The sequence below is a fragment of the Tursiops truncatus genome, chromosome 15, assembly GCF_011762595.2.
Source record: "Tursiops truncatus isolate mTurTru1 chromosome 15, mTurTru1.mat.Y, whole genome shotgun sequence".
NCBI classification, from domain to species: Eukaryota; Metazoa; Chordata; class Mammalia; order Artiodactyla; family Delphinidae; genus Tursiops; species Tursiops truncatus.
Window position 1 is genome coordinate 1,642,947 of NC_047048.1, and position 11,981 is coordinate 1,654,927.

Consider the following 11,981-nt stretch of genomic DNA (forward strand, 5'->3'; position numbering starts at 1 on the left):
GGCAGTGACAGCGGCCATGAGTACCTCAGACACGACAGCTCAGACGAGTCCCCTCACCTGAGGTGGTGTGACACCAGACAGCCGTCCACCAGACGTGACGGATGCGACACAACCCTGCACCTGTGAAGGTGGTGACAGCAGCGGATGTGCCCACAGACGTGACCCCTTCACAAAAGTCTTCTCACCTGCCAAGGCTGGGACAGAGTGCAGTTGCGGCTCAGATGTGACCGACACCACAGGGCCCATCACCTGAGGAGGCTGTGACAGCACGCACATGTCCTTCCGAAGTGACCAGTCACCACGTGTCTCCTCACTCGAGGAGGGCATGACAGCAGCCACGGGTACCTCAGACGGGACCGCTATCAAACGCTTCTTCCCCTGACGAAGCTGTTACAGCATCGCACGTGACTCTCAGACGTGACCAGTCACCGTATGTCTCCTCACCTGACGAGGCTGTTACGGTGTTGCAGGAGTAGCTCACACGTGACGAGTCAGCTGTGTCTCCTACTTGAGGAGGCTGTGACTGTGCACGTTTACCCCAGACGTGATGGATATAAACGGCTTCTTCACCTGAGGAGTCTGTCACAGCAGGCGCCTTTACCTCAGATACGACCGAGACCACAGCTCTCCTCACCTGAGGAGGCTATAACTGAATTGCACGTGTTCCTCACACGTGACCAGTGACCACGTGCCTCCTCACCTGAGGAGGCTGTGAACAACATGCACATTTACCTCAGAAGTGACCGATATCAAAAGCTTCCTCACCTGGGGCTTCCCTGGTGGCGCAGTGGTTGAGAGTCCGCCTGCCGATGCAGGGGACACGGGTTCGTGACCCGGTCTGGGAAGATCCCACACGCCGCGGAGTGGCTGGGCCCGTGAGCCATGGCCACTGAGCCTGCGTGTCCGGAGCCTGTGCTCCGCAACAGGAGAGGCCACAACAGTGAGAGGCCCGCGTACCGCAAAAAAAAAAAAAGAAAAAAAAAAAACTTCCTCACCTGATGAGACTGTTACATCATTGCACATGATTCTCACACATGACCAGTGAACATAAGTCTCCTCACCTGAGGGGGCTGTTACAGCATTGCCTGTGCAGATAACATGTGACGAGTCACCAGTGTCTCCTCACTTGAGGAGGCCGTGGCAGCATGCACGTTTACCTCAGACCTGACCGATATAGAAGGCTTTTCACCTGAGGAGGCTGTGAGATCAGTGCACACACCCCTCAAGTGTGCCCAGTCCCCTCGTGTCTCCTCACAGGAGGACCTGAGACAGCATGCACATTTACCTCAGATGTGACCGTTACCACAGTTCCCCTCACCTGAGGCCATTACTGAAATGCACGTGTTCCTCAAATGTGACCAATCACCAGGTGTCTCCTCACTTCAACAAGCTGAGGGAGCCTGCACTTTACCAACAGCACAGGTCCCATAACTTGAGGAGGCTGTTACTGAATTGGACGTGTTCCTGAAACGTGACTAGTCACCACGTTCTCCTCACCTAAGGAGGCTGTGACAGAGTCGCGCATGTTCCTCAAACATGACCGGTCACCACGTTGGTCCTCACTTGAGGAACCTGAGAGAGTGTGTACATTTATCTCAGAGGCACCCATACCAAAGACCCCTCACCTGAGGAGGCTGTGGACAGCAGGCATTTACCTCAGACCTGACCTTTACGAAAAGCCTCCTCACTTGAAGAGGCTGTTACAGCATCGCACGTGACTCTCAGACATGACCAGTCTCCATACGCCTCCTCACCTGAGCAGGCTGTTACGGTACTGCAGGAGTAGCTCACACTCGATGAGTCACATTGTGTCTCCTACTCGAGACTGTCACAGCACGGACACATATAACGAGGCACCACTTGTCTCCTCCCTTAAGGAGGCTGTGGCAGCATGCACATTTACCTCAGACCTGACCAATATAAAAGGCTTTTCACCTGAGGAGGCTGTGAGAACAGTGCACACACCCCTCAAGTGTGACCATTCAGAACATGACTCCTCACCTGAGAAGTCTGTGACAGCATATGCACATTTACCTCAGAACTGACCGATCACCACACTTCTCCTCACCTCTGGATTCTGAGACAGCATGCACATTTACCTCAAACATTACTGTTACTACAGGTCCCCTCACCTGAGAAGGCTATTACTGAATAGCAAGTGTTCTGAAAAAACGTGACCAGTTACCACAGGTCTCCTCACCTGAGGAGGCTGTGACAGTGTGCACGTTTACGCCAGACCTCATAAACGGCTTCTTCACCTGAGGAGTCTGTCACTGCAGGCACCTTGACCTCAGATATGACCGATACCACAGCTCTGCTCACCTGAGGAGGCTATAACTGAATTGCACGTGTTCCTCACACGTGACCAATCACCACGTGTGTCCTCACCTGAGCAAGCTGAGAGAGCATGCACGTTTCCCTCAGACCTAGCAAATCACCAGATGTCTCCTCCCTTAAGGAGGCTGTGGCAGCGTGCACCTATACCTCAGATCTGACCCATGTGAAAGGCTTTTCACCCGAGGAGGCAGTCAGAGCAGTGCACACATCCCTCAAATGTGCCCACTCACCACAGGTGAGTCCTCACACGTAGTCAGTCACCTCGCGTCTCATCACTTGAGGAGACTGAGAGAGCTCGTACATTTACCTCAGACGGACCGATACCACAGGTTCCCTCACCTGAGGAGGCTGTGAACAACATGCACATTTACCTCAGAAGTGACAGATATCAAAAGCTTCCTCACCTGATGAGACTGTTACATCATTGCACATGATTCTCAGACATGACCAGTGAACATAAGTCTCCTCACCTGAGGAGGCTGTTACAGCATCGCCTGTGCAGATAACACGTGATGAGTCACCAGTGTCTCCTCACTGAACGAGGCTGTGGCAGCATGCACGTTTACCTCAGACCTGATCGATATAGAAGGCTTTTCACCTCAGGAGGCTGTGAGAGCAGTGCACACATCCCTCAAGTGTGCCCCGTCACCAGGTGTCTCCTCATCTGAGGAGTCTGTGACAGAATGCATTTACCTCAGATAGGCACTATACCACAGGTCCACTCACCTATTAATGAAGGGGGATGTGTTCCTCAAACGGGACCAGTCACTAAGTGACATTTACCTCAGACGTGACCCATATCAAAAGATTCCTCACGGGCTTCGCTGGTGGCACAGTGGATGAGAGTCCGCCTGCCGATGCAGGGGACACGGGTTCGTGCCCCGGTCTGGGAGGATCCCACATGCCGCGGAGCGGCTGGGCCCGTGAGCCATGGCCGCTGAGCCTGCGCGTCCGGAGCCTGTGTTCCGCAGTGGGAGGGGCCTCAGCAGTGAGAGGCCCGCGCACCGCAAAAAAAAAAAAAAAAGATTCCTCACCTGCTGAGGCTGTTACAGCATTGCACGTAGCTCACACACGATGAGTCACTACCTGTTTCCTTACTTAAGGAGGCTGTGACAGTGTGCATATTTACCTCAGAAATGATGGATATAAAAGGCTTCTTCATCCAAGGAGTCGGTTGCAGCATCTACATTTATTTACCTCAGACCTGACCAGTCACCACATGTGTTCTCACCTGAGGAGGCTGTGAGAGAATTGCACACGTTCTTCACACGTGACCAGTCACCATGTGTGGTTGAGGAGGCTAAGAGAACTTGCACATCCACCTTAGTCGGACCGATACCACAGTTTCCCTCACCTGAGGAGGCTGTGAACAGCATGCACATTTACCTCAGACCTGATGAATATAAAAGGTTTCTTCACCTGAGGAGGCTGTGACAGCATGCGTATTTATCTCAGAATTGTCTGATACCACACTCCCCTTAAACTGCGAGTCTGTGATATCAGTGTACGTGTCCCTTCGTCACGACCAGTCACCGCGTGTCTCCTCACTTGTGGAGGCTGCACAGTGTGCCCGTGGACCTCACAGGCAACTGCTCACCACGCTCCTGTCAACGGTGGAGCTGTGACAGCAGTGCACACGTACTTCAGACGTGACAGTTCACCACACGTCGCCTCACCTGAGGTGGTGTACAGCATATGCGCCTGTAACTCAGAGTCGAGCGACACCGCACGCCCCTTCTGCCGAGGAGGCTGAGACAGCAGTCCCCGTGCTTCTCAGACACGAGCGCTCGTCGCACATCCCCTCGTCTGTCACGGGAAGGGCAGCAGTGCGTGTACCTCCCACATGACTTAGCTTGCCTCAGCAGCCTTTCTGGCCACTGACTACTTAAGTGGACAGCACAGGTCTAGAACCTGATGAAAATCGTGCACCCTTGTTCTTTCACTCAAAAGCAGGTTTGCTTGGTTTATTTAACTTCTAGCCAAACCTCTTCCTAGCAGATTTGTAATTTTCCAAATTTGCTAGCCCTATCATGAAATTACGAGTTTACCACAATATTGGGTGTCCTGCGTGTTAACCTTAAAACACGAGACACATGTTTGTCACTGTGCCAATGGCCCTCCATTTCTCCCTCTTCCCCCTTCTTTTATTGCCTTGTTTTTGTATCTTGAAGCAAGAACACCCAGGTGTCTGGGTGTCTGATCAATCCCAGTGATGGCTTAAGTCACATCAGCACCCACGTTCATGTCATCCTCGCCCCAGCTTAGGAGGCCCGTGTCGCCCGAATCCTTTCTGGGAATAGGAAACTCCCTCTGACATCGTGGCACCATTTTCTCACTACTGACCCAGCATTCAACCAAGCTGCCTGTAAGGATGTGTATAAATCAACATTCAGCTTAAAGACCAGCAGGAATTGCTGGGCCTGTGCGGGAAGTTCTTCCTTATGTCTAACCCTGGTCCCTCTTGCTGTACCTTTAAGCCATTCCTTTATGTTACTGTTTCAGAAAAGGTTAAGAGTCTCCCATTTTATGCCCTTCTTTTTAAGGGTTCTTGGGGAAACGGTGTCAAAGGTGTTTACAAAGGTTGTGGCCAGAAGCTCCCAGACCAGAGTAGGGTGAGTAACAGCCAGTTGTGCATAGCTGATTTAAACAATGTTTCTTTAAACATGAGCGATGGGAAATATTCCACAAGGATTCCCTGGTCCTAACGGCATGTGTTCACCATAGTGGAGACCTTGGCTGAAGGGGTCCTGGGGGACAGGCCTGGTGTTATGAGAGGAGCAAAGGCCAGGACAGACTCAGAAGCAAGGCCCCAGGCTGGGGAGGTGAAGTCCCACAGGCCCAGAAGGTGGCCGCGGCGTGGGCAGGGCTGGAAGGGGCAGGAGTCCACACCGGTCTTGAACTGAGTCTGGCAGGAGACTGAGGCCGAGGCCCGGGCGTCCACCCCAGGCAGGGACCTGCCAGCCACCCTAGCTGGGACTCTGGCTTTGCGCTGAGGTCTTCCCATCCCCCCCAGGGTCTACAGACAGCGGAGGCCGACGTCACAGCCCACTGTCCCCCAGCCACCCCCGCAAGCACCGGGGCGGCAGCGCCACGAGGCCAAGAAGACCAGTGTACAGACGGGGGCAGGCAGGCTGCAGAGGATAAACTCGGGTACCGGGGTCTCTCTGCCCCGAAGTTGGGATTTGAGAGACAGGGGCTCTGGCAGGGACGCGTCGGGGGCAGCCCGCCCCACGCCCAGCCTCCCGCTGCCCTCTGCACCAGGTCCCGCAGCTGCCTCGTGACTGTCTCGCCAGCCACCTTCAGCAGAGGGAGCCCCTCCCAAAGGCCTCAGGCCTTTCTTGGGGCCATTCCGATCATGGGCGCTCTTCCCAGGATCACCCCACGCCATGGTTTCTGCTCTGGGAGCACATTCTCTTCGGGCTGGGACACGAGGGTATCGCCCCGCAGGTCAGGCTCAGGCTGCGGAAGCCACTGGGGTTACCGGAATGGCTGCTGGTGAGAGGCCGGGAAGACTGTCCCAACCCCCAGGTAATAGCTGAGGTTCTCCAGAGAAAGAGAACCAAAGGGGTGTGGGGTGTGTGTGTGTGTGTGTGGACACAAAACAGGGAGGGAAAGAGAGAGACAGAGACTGAGATGCACCTGAGGAAACCGGCTCACGTGGCTGTAGGAGGAGGCAGGTCTGAAATCTGCAGGGCTGGCGGGAGACCCAGGGGAGAGCTGACGCCGCAGCCTGGAGTACGAAGGCCAGCCGCAGCAGAGTTGCCTCTTCAGGGGCTCCCCCAGGGGACCTCGGGCTTCTTCCTCTTTCCACATTCAGCTGCTTGCATGAGGCCCACCCACATCATGGGGGGTCATCTGCTGCCCTCCAAGTCTACTGATTTACAAGTTGATCTCGGGCTTCCCTGGAGGCGCAGTGGTTGAGAGTCCGCCTGCCGATGCAGGGGAAACGGGTTCGTGCCCCGGTCCGGGAGGATCCCACATGCTGCGGAGCGGCTGGGCCCGTGAGCCATGGCCGCTGAGCCTGCGCGTCCGGAGCCTGTGCTCTGCAACGGGAGAGGCCACAACAGTGAGAGGCCCGCGTACCGCAAAACAAACAAACAAAAAAAAAGTTGATCTCATCTACAAAATACCTTCCCAGCAACATCTAGACTGGCATCTGACCAAACAGCTGGATACCGTGGGCCTGGCCAGGTTGATGCGCACAGTTAACGCTCTTGCTTCACAAGCCCTGGCCAGCCTGAAGAGGGACACTGGCCACTGCACACAGGGGCTCCCAGGGAAACTCTCCCATCCCCCACTGCGATCTCAGGTCCCTCTCGACACCCCAGTAATGCAGAGAGGAAAACGTCGCTAATTGTCGGGAGCAAGATAGAATTGTCAGGGTACATGAAACCAGCCACGTAAATGGGGAACCCAAAAGTAGAGGTTCCATTTGCATTAGGATTGAATAAGCTTCAGTCACTCTTTCAAGACAGAAAAAAAAAAAATCAAAACACAAAACCAGAAAAGCTCTGAGCGCCGCCCTGTGAGAGCTGCCTCGTCACCTTCCTTCGTTGTGCTTCTGGCGCTCGAGGCAGTTTTCAAACTGGCGGCCTCATCCCTCACTTTCAGGAGCCGCCTTGTTTGGAGGTCGTGGGGTCAGCCACACCCCCTGGTGGCAGAGCCACACCCCCTGGTGGCGGGAGCCACACCCCCTGGTGGCAGGAGCCACCCTGGGCAGAGCACGTCACGGAAGGGAGGTGGCGGCCTTCATGTCTCCTGGCGCTAGTGGGAGGTGGGGCGTCTTTGCCCTTGTGTGCGCCTGGCACGTGGCAGGCACCCCACGAGCGTGTGACCTGCACCTAGAAGGCCGCGGCCTGGCCACCTCCTCGTAATGCCTGCTGTCAAGGAAGACGTGTTAGGGGCTTCCTTGAAGCCATGTTTTCCTCTCTGGAGGAGTGTGTGGAGGTGGAAACGTGGGTCCCATTTATCTTCAGGGCCTCTGCCGGCTGCTTTCTGCAGATCTGCCGTGTGGGCACCGTCCACTGCCCACTCCCCTCACCTGGAGGGAAGTGCCGAGGCCACCGCGGGGAGGGACGCCTTCTGCTTTCCCGTCCTGGCCCCAGAGCCTGGGAAGAGCAGAAATTGCCAATTGCTCCCTTTTATCTGCTCTCTTTCTTCCGTGATAATAGAACCCCAACTTTTAGCGGGCCACAGCTCCCAAAATACTCTGTCTCCCAGCTTCCTTTGCAGCTGTGTATGGCCCCCTGACTAAGTTCTGATCAACGGGGTATAAACCAGAAGTGGCTGCTTCCAGGACTCTTTATCATAAAGGATAATAAGCATGTTCCTCTTACCTCTTTTCTTCTTCACTTCCTCAATCCTGCTGCCTGGAATTTGAATGTGATGGTTGGAACTCTAGCCACCATCTTGGGGCCATGAGGGCAGAGGCCACACCCTACAGAGGATGGAGTGGGAAGTTGGAAGGAGACTGGGTCCTCAGGGAGCAGAGATGTCTCTCAGCATTGTTATTACATCCCACCACCAGACTTTAACCTGAGAGAGAAATAAACATCCATCCAAAGCCACTGTGGTTGGTGCCGCTGATCCCAAGTGACACATAAGGGGAAGCTCAGGCAGTTGGCAAGTCATGGCTGGAGAAGATCCTGGTGCTTTTGTGGAGTGACCGCGGGCGATTAGAGATGGCAGCGTGGTGGCGCAAGGCTGGTCTTTCTACACTCTGTCTTGAGTCAGGTGAGAAAGTTGGCCAAGAAAGAGAGCTGGTGGATCTCGGGGGCAGGGTCTTCACTGTGAAGCTGTGGAGTGGCCCATGCATTAGAAGTTGCAAACTTGTCTTTCCCCAGTTACCAACGCTTGCAAACCTGGGCCCACCATGCCATGCACGCATTTTGGAGCTGTTAGTTCTCTTGACCAAATTTGTGGCATCAAATTGCCTTCAGTGGCCGCACCCAGAGCCTCCTCCTCCCTCGTCCAGCGCACGGTGGGTGCCTGGATGGGCAGCCTCCTTGGCGTGGCCGCCCCGCTCTGCGCGGGGGGCTGTGTCCGCGGCTGCAGCTCTGGAGCCCCTCGCACTGCTCTCTGAGTTTCAGTTTTCTTCAGCTGTACAATGGGGACGCGGTTGAGACTGAGCCCTGCAGCGTGGCAGAGCTGCATCCCATGCTTGCATTACACGTAGGACAAAGTCAGGGGGGCTCGACATTACCCTTGAAAACCTCTCACATCACCTACATGGCGCCGCACTCATTTTGCTTGAAAGGCCGGCCCTTTAAGGTAATGCAGCAAACGTGACTCAGGAAGGCAGCAGAGGAGGTGTGGGTGTTCCGGCAACTTTAAGAGAACTAGCAGGGCTTCCCTGGTGGCGCGGTGGTTGAGAGTCTGCCTGCCGATGCAGGGGACGCGGGTTCGTGCCCTGGTCCGGGAAGATCCCACATACCGCGGAGCGGCTGGGCCCGTGAGCCATGGCCGCTGAGCCTGCGCGTCCGGAGCCTGTGCTCCACAACGGGAGAGGCCGCAACAGTGAGAGGCCCGCATACCGCAAAAAAATAAATAAATAAAAAAGAGAGAGAACTAGCAGGTGCTATCGGGCACTGGTGCTTTGACGGAGGACGTGTGATGACCCCTGAACTGCCCCTCACGCCTGTGGCGTGGACCCTATCCTGGGACCTCACCCAGGTCCTGGCATCTTGTACAGGGTAGAGGCTGAACGTGCAAACGAGGTGACTCCACTGGGAATGTCCTGTGATTATCACGGTGGTTGTTCTGAGGCTTCGTTGCAAGAGGAGAGAGATGGGCAAGGAAGCAGAGCCCTTTGGCAAATGGTGGAGAGGACTATGGGCGAGTTTTCCCAGGGAGGAGAGGCAGAAGGTCTGGGTGGCCCAAGTGTAGGGAGTGAGCTCCCCAACTTGGAGGTGTGCAAGCAAGATGAGCCCCCTCGTTAAGAGCATCTTGTTGGTGACAGATGCCACCAGGTGGCAGGAGGTTTAACATCTCCCAGGCTCCTTCCTGAGAACAGCTCATTCTAACTCTGCGAGGAGGCTGGTCCTTTCTGGTTTTGCATAGATCACCCGGACTCAGCCAGTGGCTTCCTCTCCAGGGGTCCCCAGGCTTCCTGTCCGTACCCCCAGGATAGCCTTGAGCACGTCGATTTGGGGGGCTGGGTTTTGCTCTTCCAGCTTCTCAAGCCAGACCAGGGTCCACTCTCCCTTCCCTCTGGGGGCTCTTGCTGCCCCCAGAATGAAATGTAGCCTCTGTGGCATCTGGGCCCTACTGGCCATTCCAGCGGCCAGGAGGGTAAAGCAGGAGGTGGCAGAGAGGGTTTGCCAGGATTGGGGGGTGGGGGAGGTGCAGGGACTTGGCGTGGTGGACCCCTGGGGTGAGGGCACCCACTTACAGCACCTCTGACGCTCCCACCTCCAGCCTGCACCCCTTTTCCTGAGTCCAAGATGCAAACATCCAACTGTTTCCCTGATGTGTGTGCTGTCGCTCTGCACGCAGAATACCAGGTTCACAAAATTCGCTCCCCAAGCTGTTCTCCTCTGGGCATAGTGGCACCACCACCCACTCAAATGCCCACCTAGAAATCGGGCATCACACTCGACCCCTCCCTCCCCTTCTCCCTCCATCAGCCTACCCTCTCCGTTCTGTCCGCCCTTTCCCAAATCTCTCTTGATCATCCTTTTGCCCCCACCTCCTTTCCTACCACCATCTGAGCCTAAGGCACCATCATCAACGCCGGGACCGCCGCAGTGCTTCCCAGCCGGTCTCCCAGCAGAAATGCCGTTAGCGGCCAGCACTCTGCACACACCCTTTCTCTCATCATGTGTAAACGCTGTGGGAAACGGGCGGCATTATTTCACGCCTTATACAGATAAGGGAACTGCAGCTCGTGAGAGGCTGGGAGACCTGCCACGTTCACACTGCTGCGTTGTAATCGCCTTAGCATCCGGGGTGGGTTCCGACCACTTCTGCATTACTCCACACCACCCACGAGACGTCTGAAACAGAAACACGGCAGTGAGGCTGCGATAGGGCTGAGGGTGCGTGAGTTCAGATTCATCAGGAAGGTTCACCTGTCCATTCTCCTGGATTATCTTATCACCTGCAAAGGAGGTGAGGGGAATTTGCACTTCTCATACCTCTTCTTCTACTACTTCTTCTTCTTCTTTCCCTAGCTGCCTCTAACGGGAGCAGCTGACATTTCCCGGCCCGAGCCACAGTTACGTCTATCTTCTTCCATTGCAACACTGCTTATGAAAGCAGAAATAGCTGTAGTCGGTACAGGACATCATGATAAACTAAATCATGGAGACTGGGCCAGGCTGTGGTCAGCCCTTGGGAGGCTGTGGCCTTTGCAAAGAGGCCCAGGGGTCCTGAAGGTGGGCCGCAGTCAACGACGTTGCTGTGGGGAAAGATGGCCAGCTGGGGTCCACCAGCTTGAAGCAGCTCGGGGACTGGAAGAGGGGAGACGAAAGTCACAGTGGACGGGAGCTGGTCTGCTCACAAACCCCTCACAGCAGGTGCCCTTTCATCAAGGAGGTCACTGGGGTGCAGTGGAGCTCTGGCTCTGGAGCCCCAAATCTGACTTCCAGTCCCAACTCTGTCACTTACGCAGCTGTGCGTCTTCTGCTAGTTGGTTAACTTCACTGAGCCTCTGCTACCCTCTAGGTAAATGAGGAGGTAATATGTAGCTGTTTCAGAGAGGGTAAGTAAAAATGTAGGTTGCTAATGTAAGAACTGGTTTTTCTTTTAAGGGAGGTGAAATTGACTTAAGATAAAACCAACCCTTTTAAAGTGAACACATCAGTGGCATTCAGGACGTTCGCAGTGTCGTGCAACCACCAACTCTATCTGGTTCTAAAACATTTCATCACCCCAAAAGGGGGCCTGGCCCCATTGTGAACTTGCTCCACCTTCCTTCTCCCCACTCCCAGGGAAGGGTGGTATTTATCTCAGCTCCAGGTCCAGTCAGCTGAGACCCTCACCCGGCTTCCTGACCCTGAGTCCTGGCACACACCCAAACAACCTTGGTGCTCTGTTCACATTCCCAAGAAGGCTTCTGCAGTGTGAGGTTCTGGCTCCTGGGCACCTGAACATCTACTTAATTCAAAGAAGCCTTTACCGACACCCCCAGGGGTTGGGCCTGGGGAATTCACGGGGAAATTCATTACAATTCACAACATGCTTTATCCTGGCAAAGGGTCTGAGAAGTCTGGCTGCAATTAAACATTTAAAACTTTATTTCCTGTGCCCTGCTCTTATTTGACCAGAGAACCCTTTCATCTTATGAAGGGGGCACCCAGAACCTTCTCTGCAGGCCCCCATTTCAGGGTATATGTTGGGAATTGCTGGCCTAGTGGAAACGTTAATTGAGCGCCTCTGAATGCCGTCCTCTGGGTAAATGAGTTCATCTTCATTATGCACCACTTCTTCATAATTAGCAAAATCTTGGCTGGAGGAAATTACATTTTAAAAGTTTTTTTTTAATGGAGGTGTAATGTATATATAAGCAAAATGCATCCTTTTGAGTGTAGAGTTTTGGGAGTTTTGACAAACATATACAGTCATGTAACCACCACCAACACCACAATCAAGATAACAGAACAGTTCAGTCACAACTGAAATTTCCTCATGGCCCTTGTTAGCTT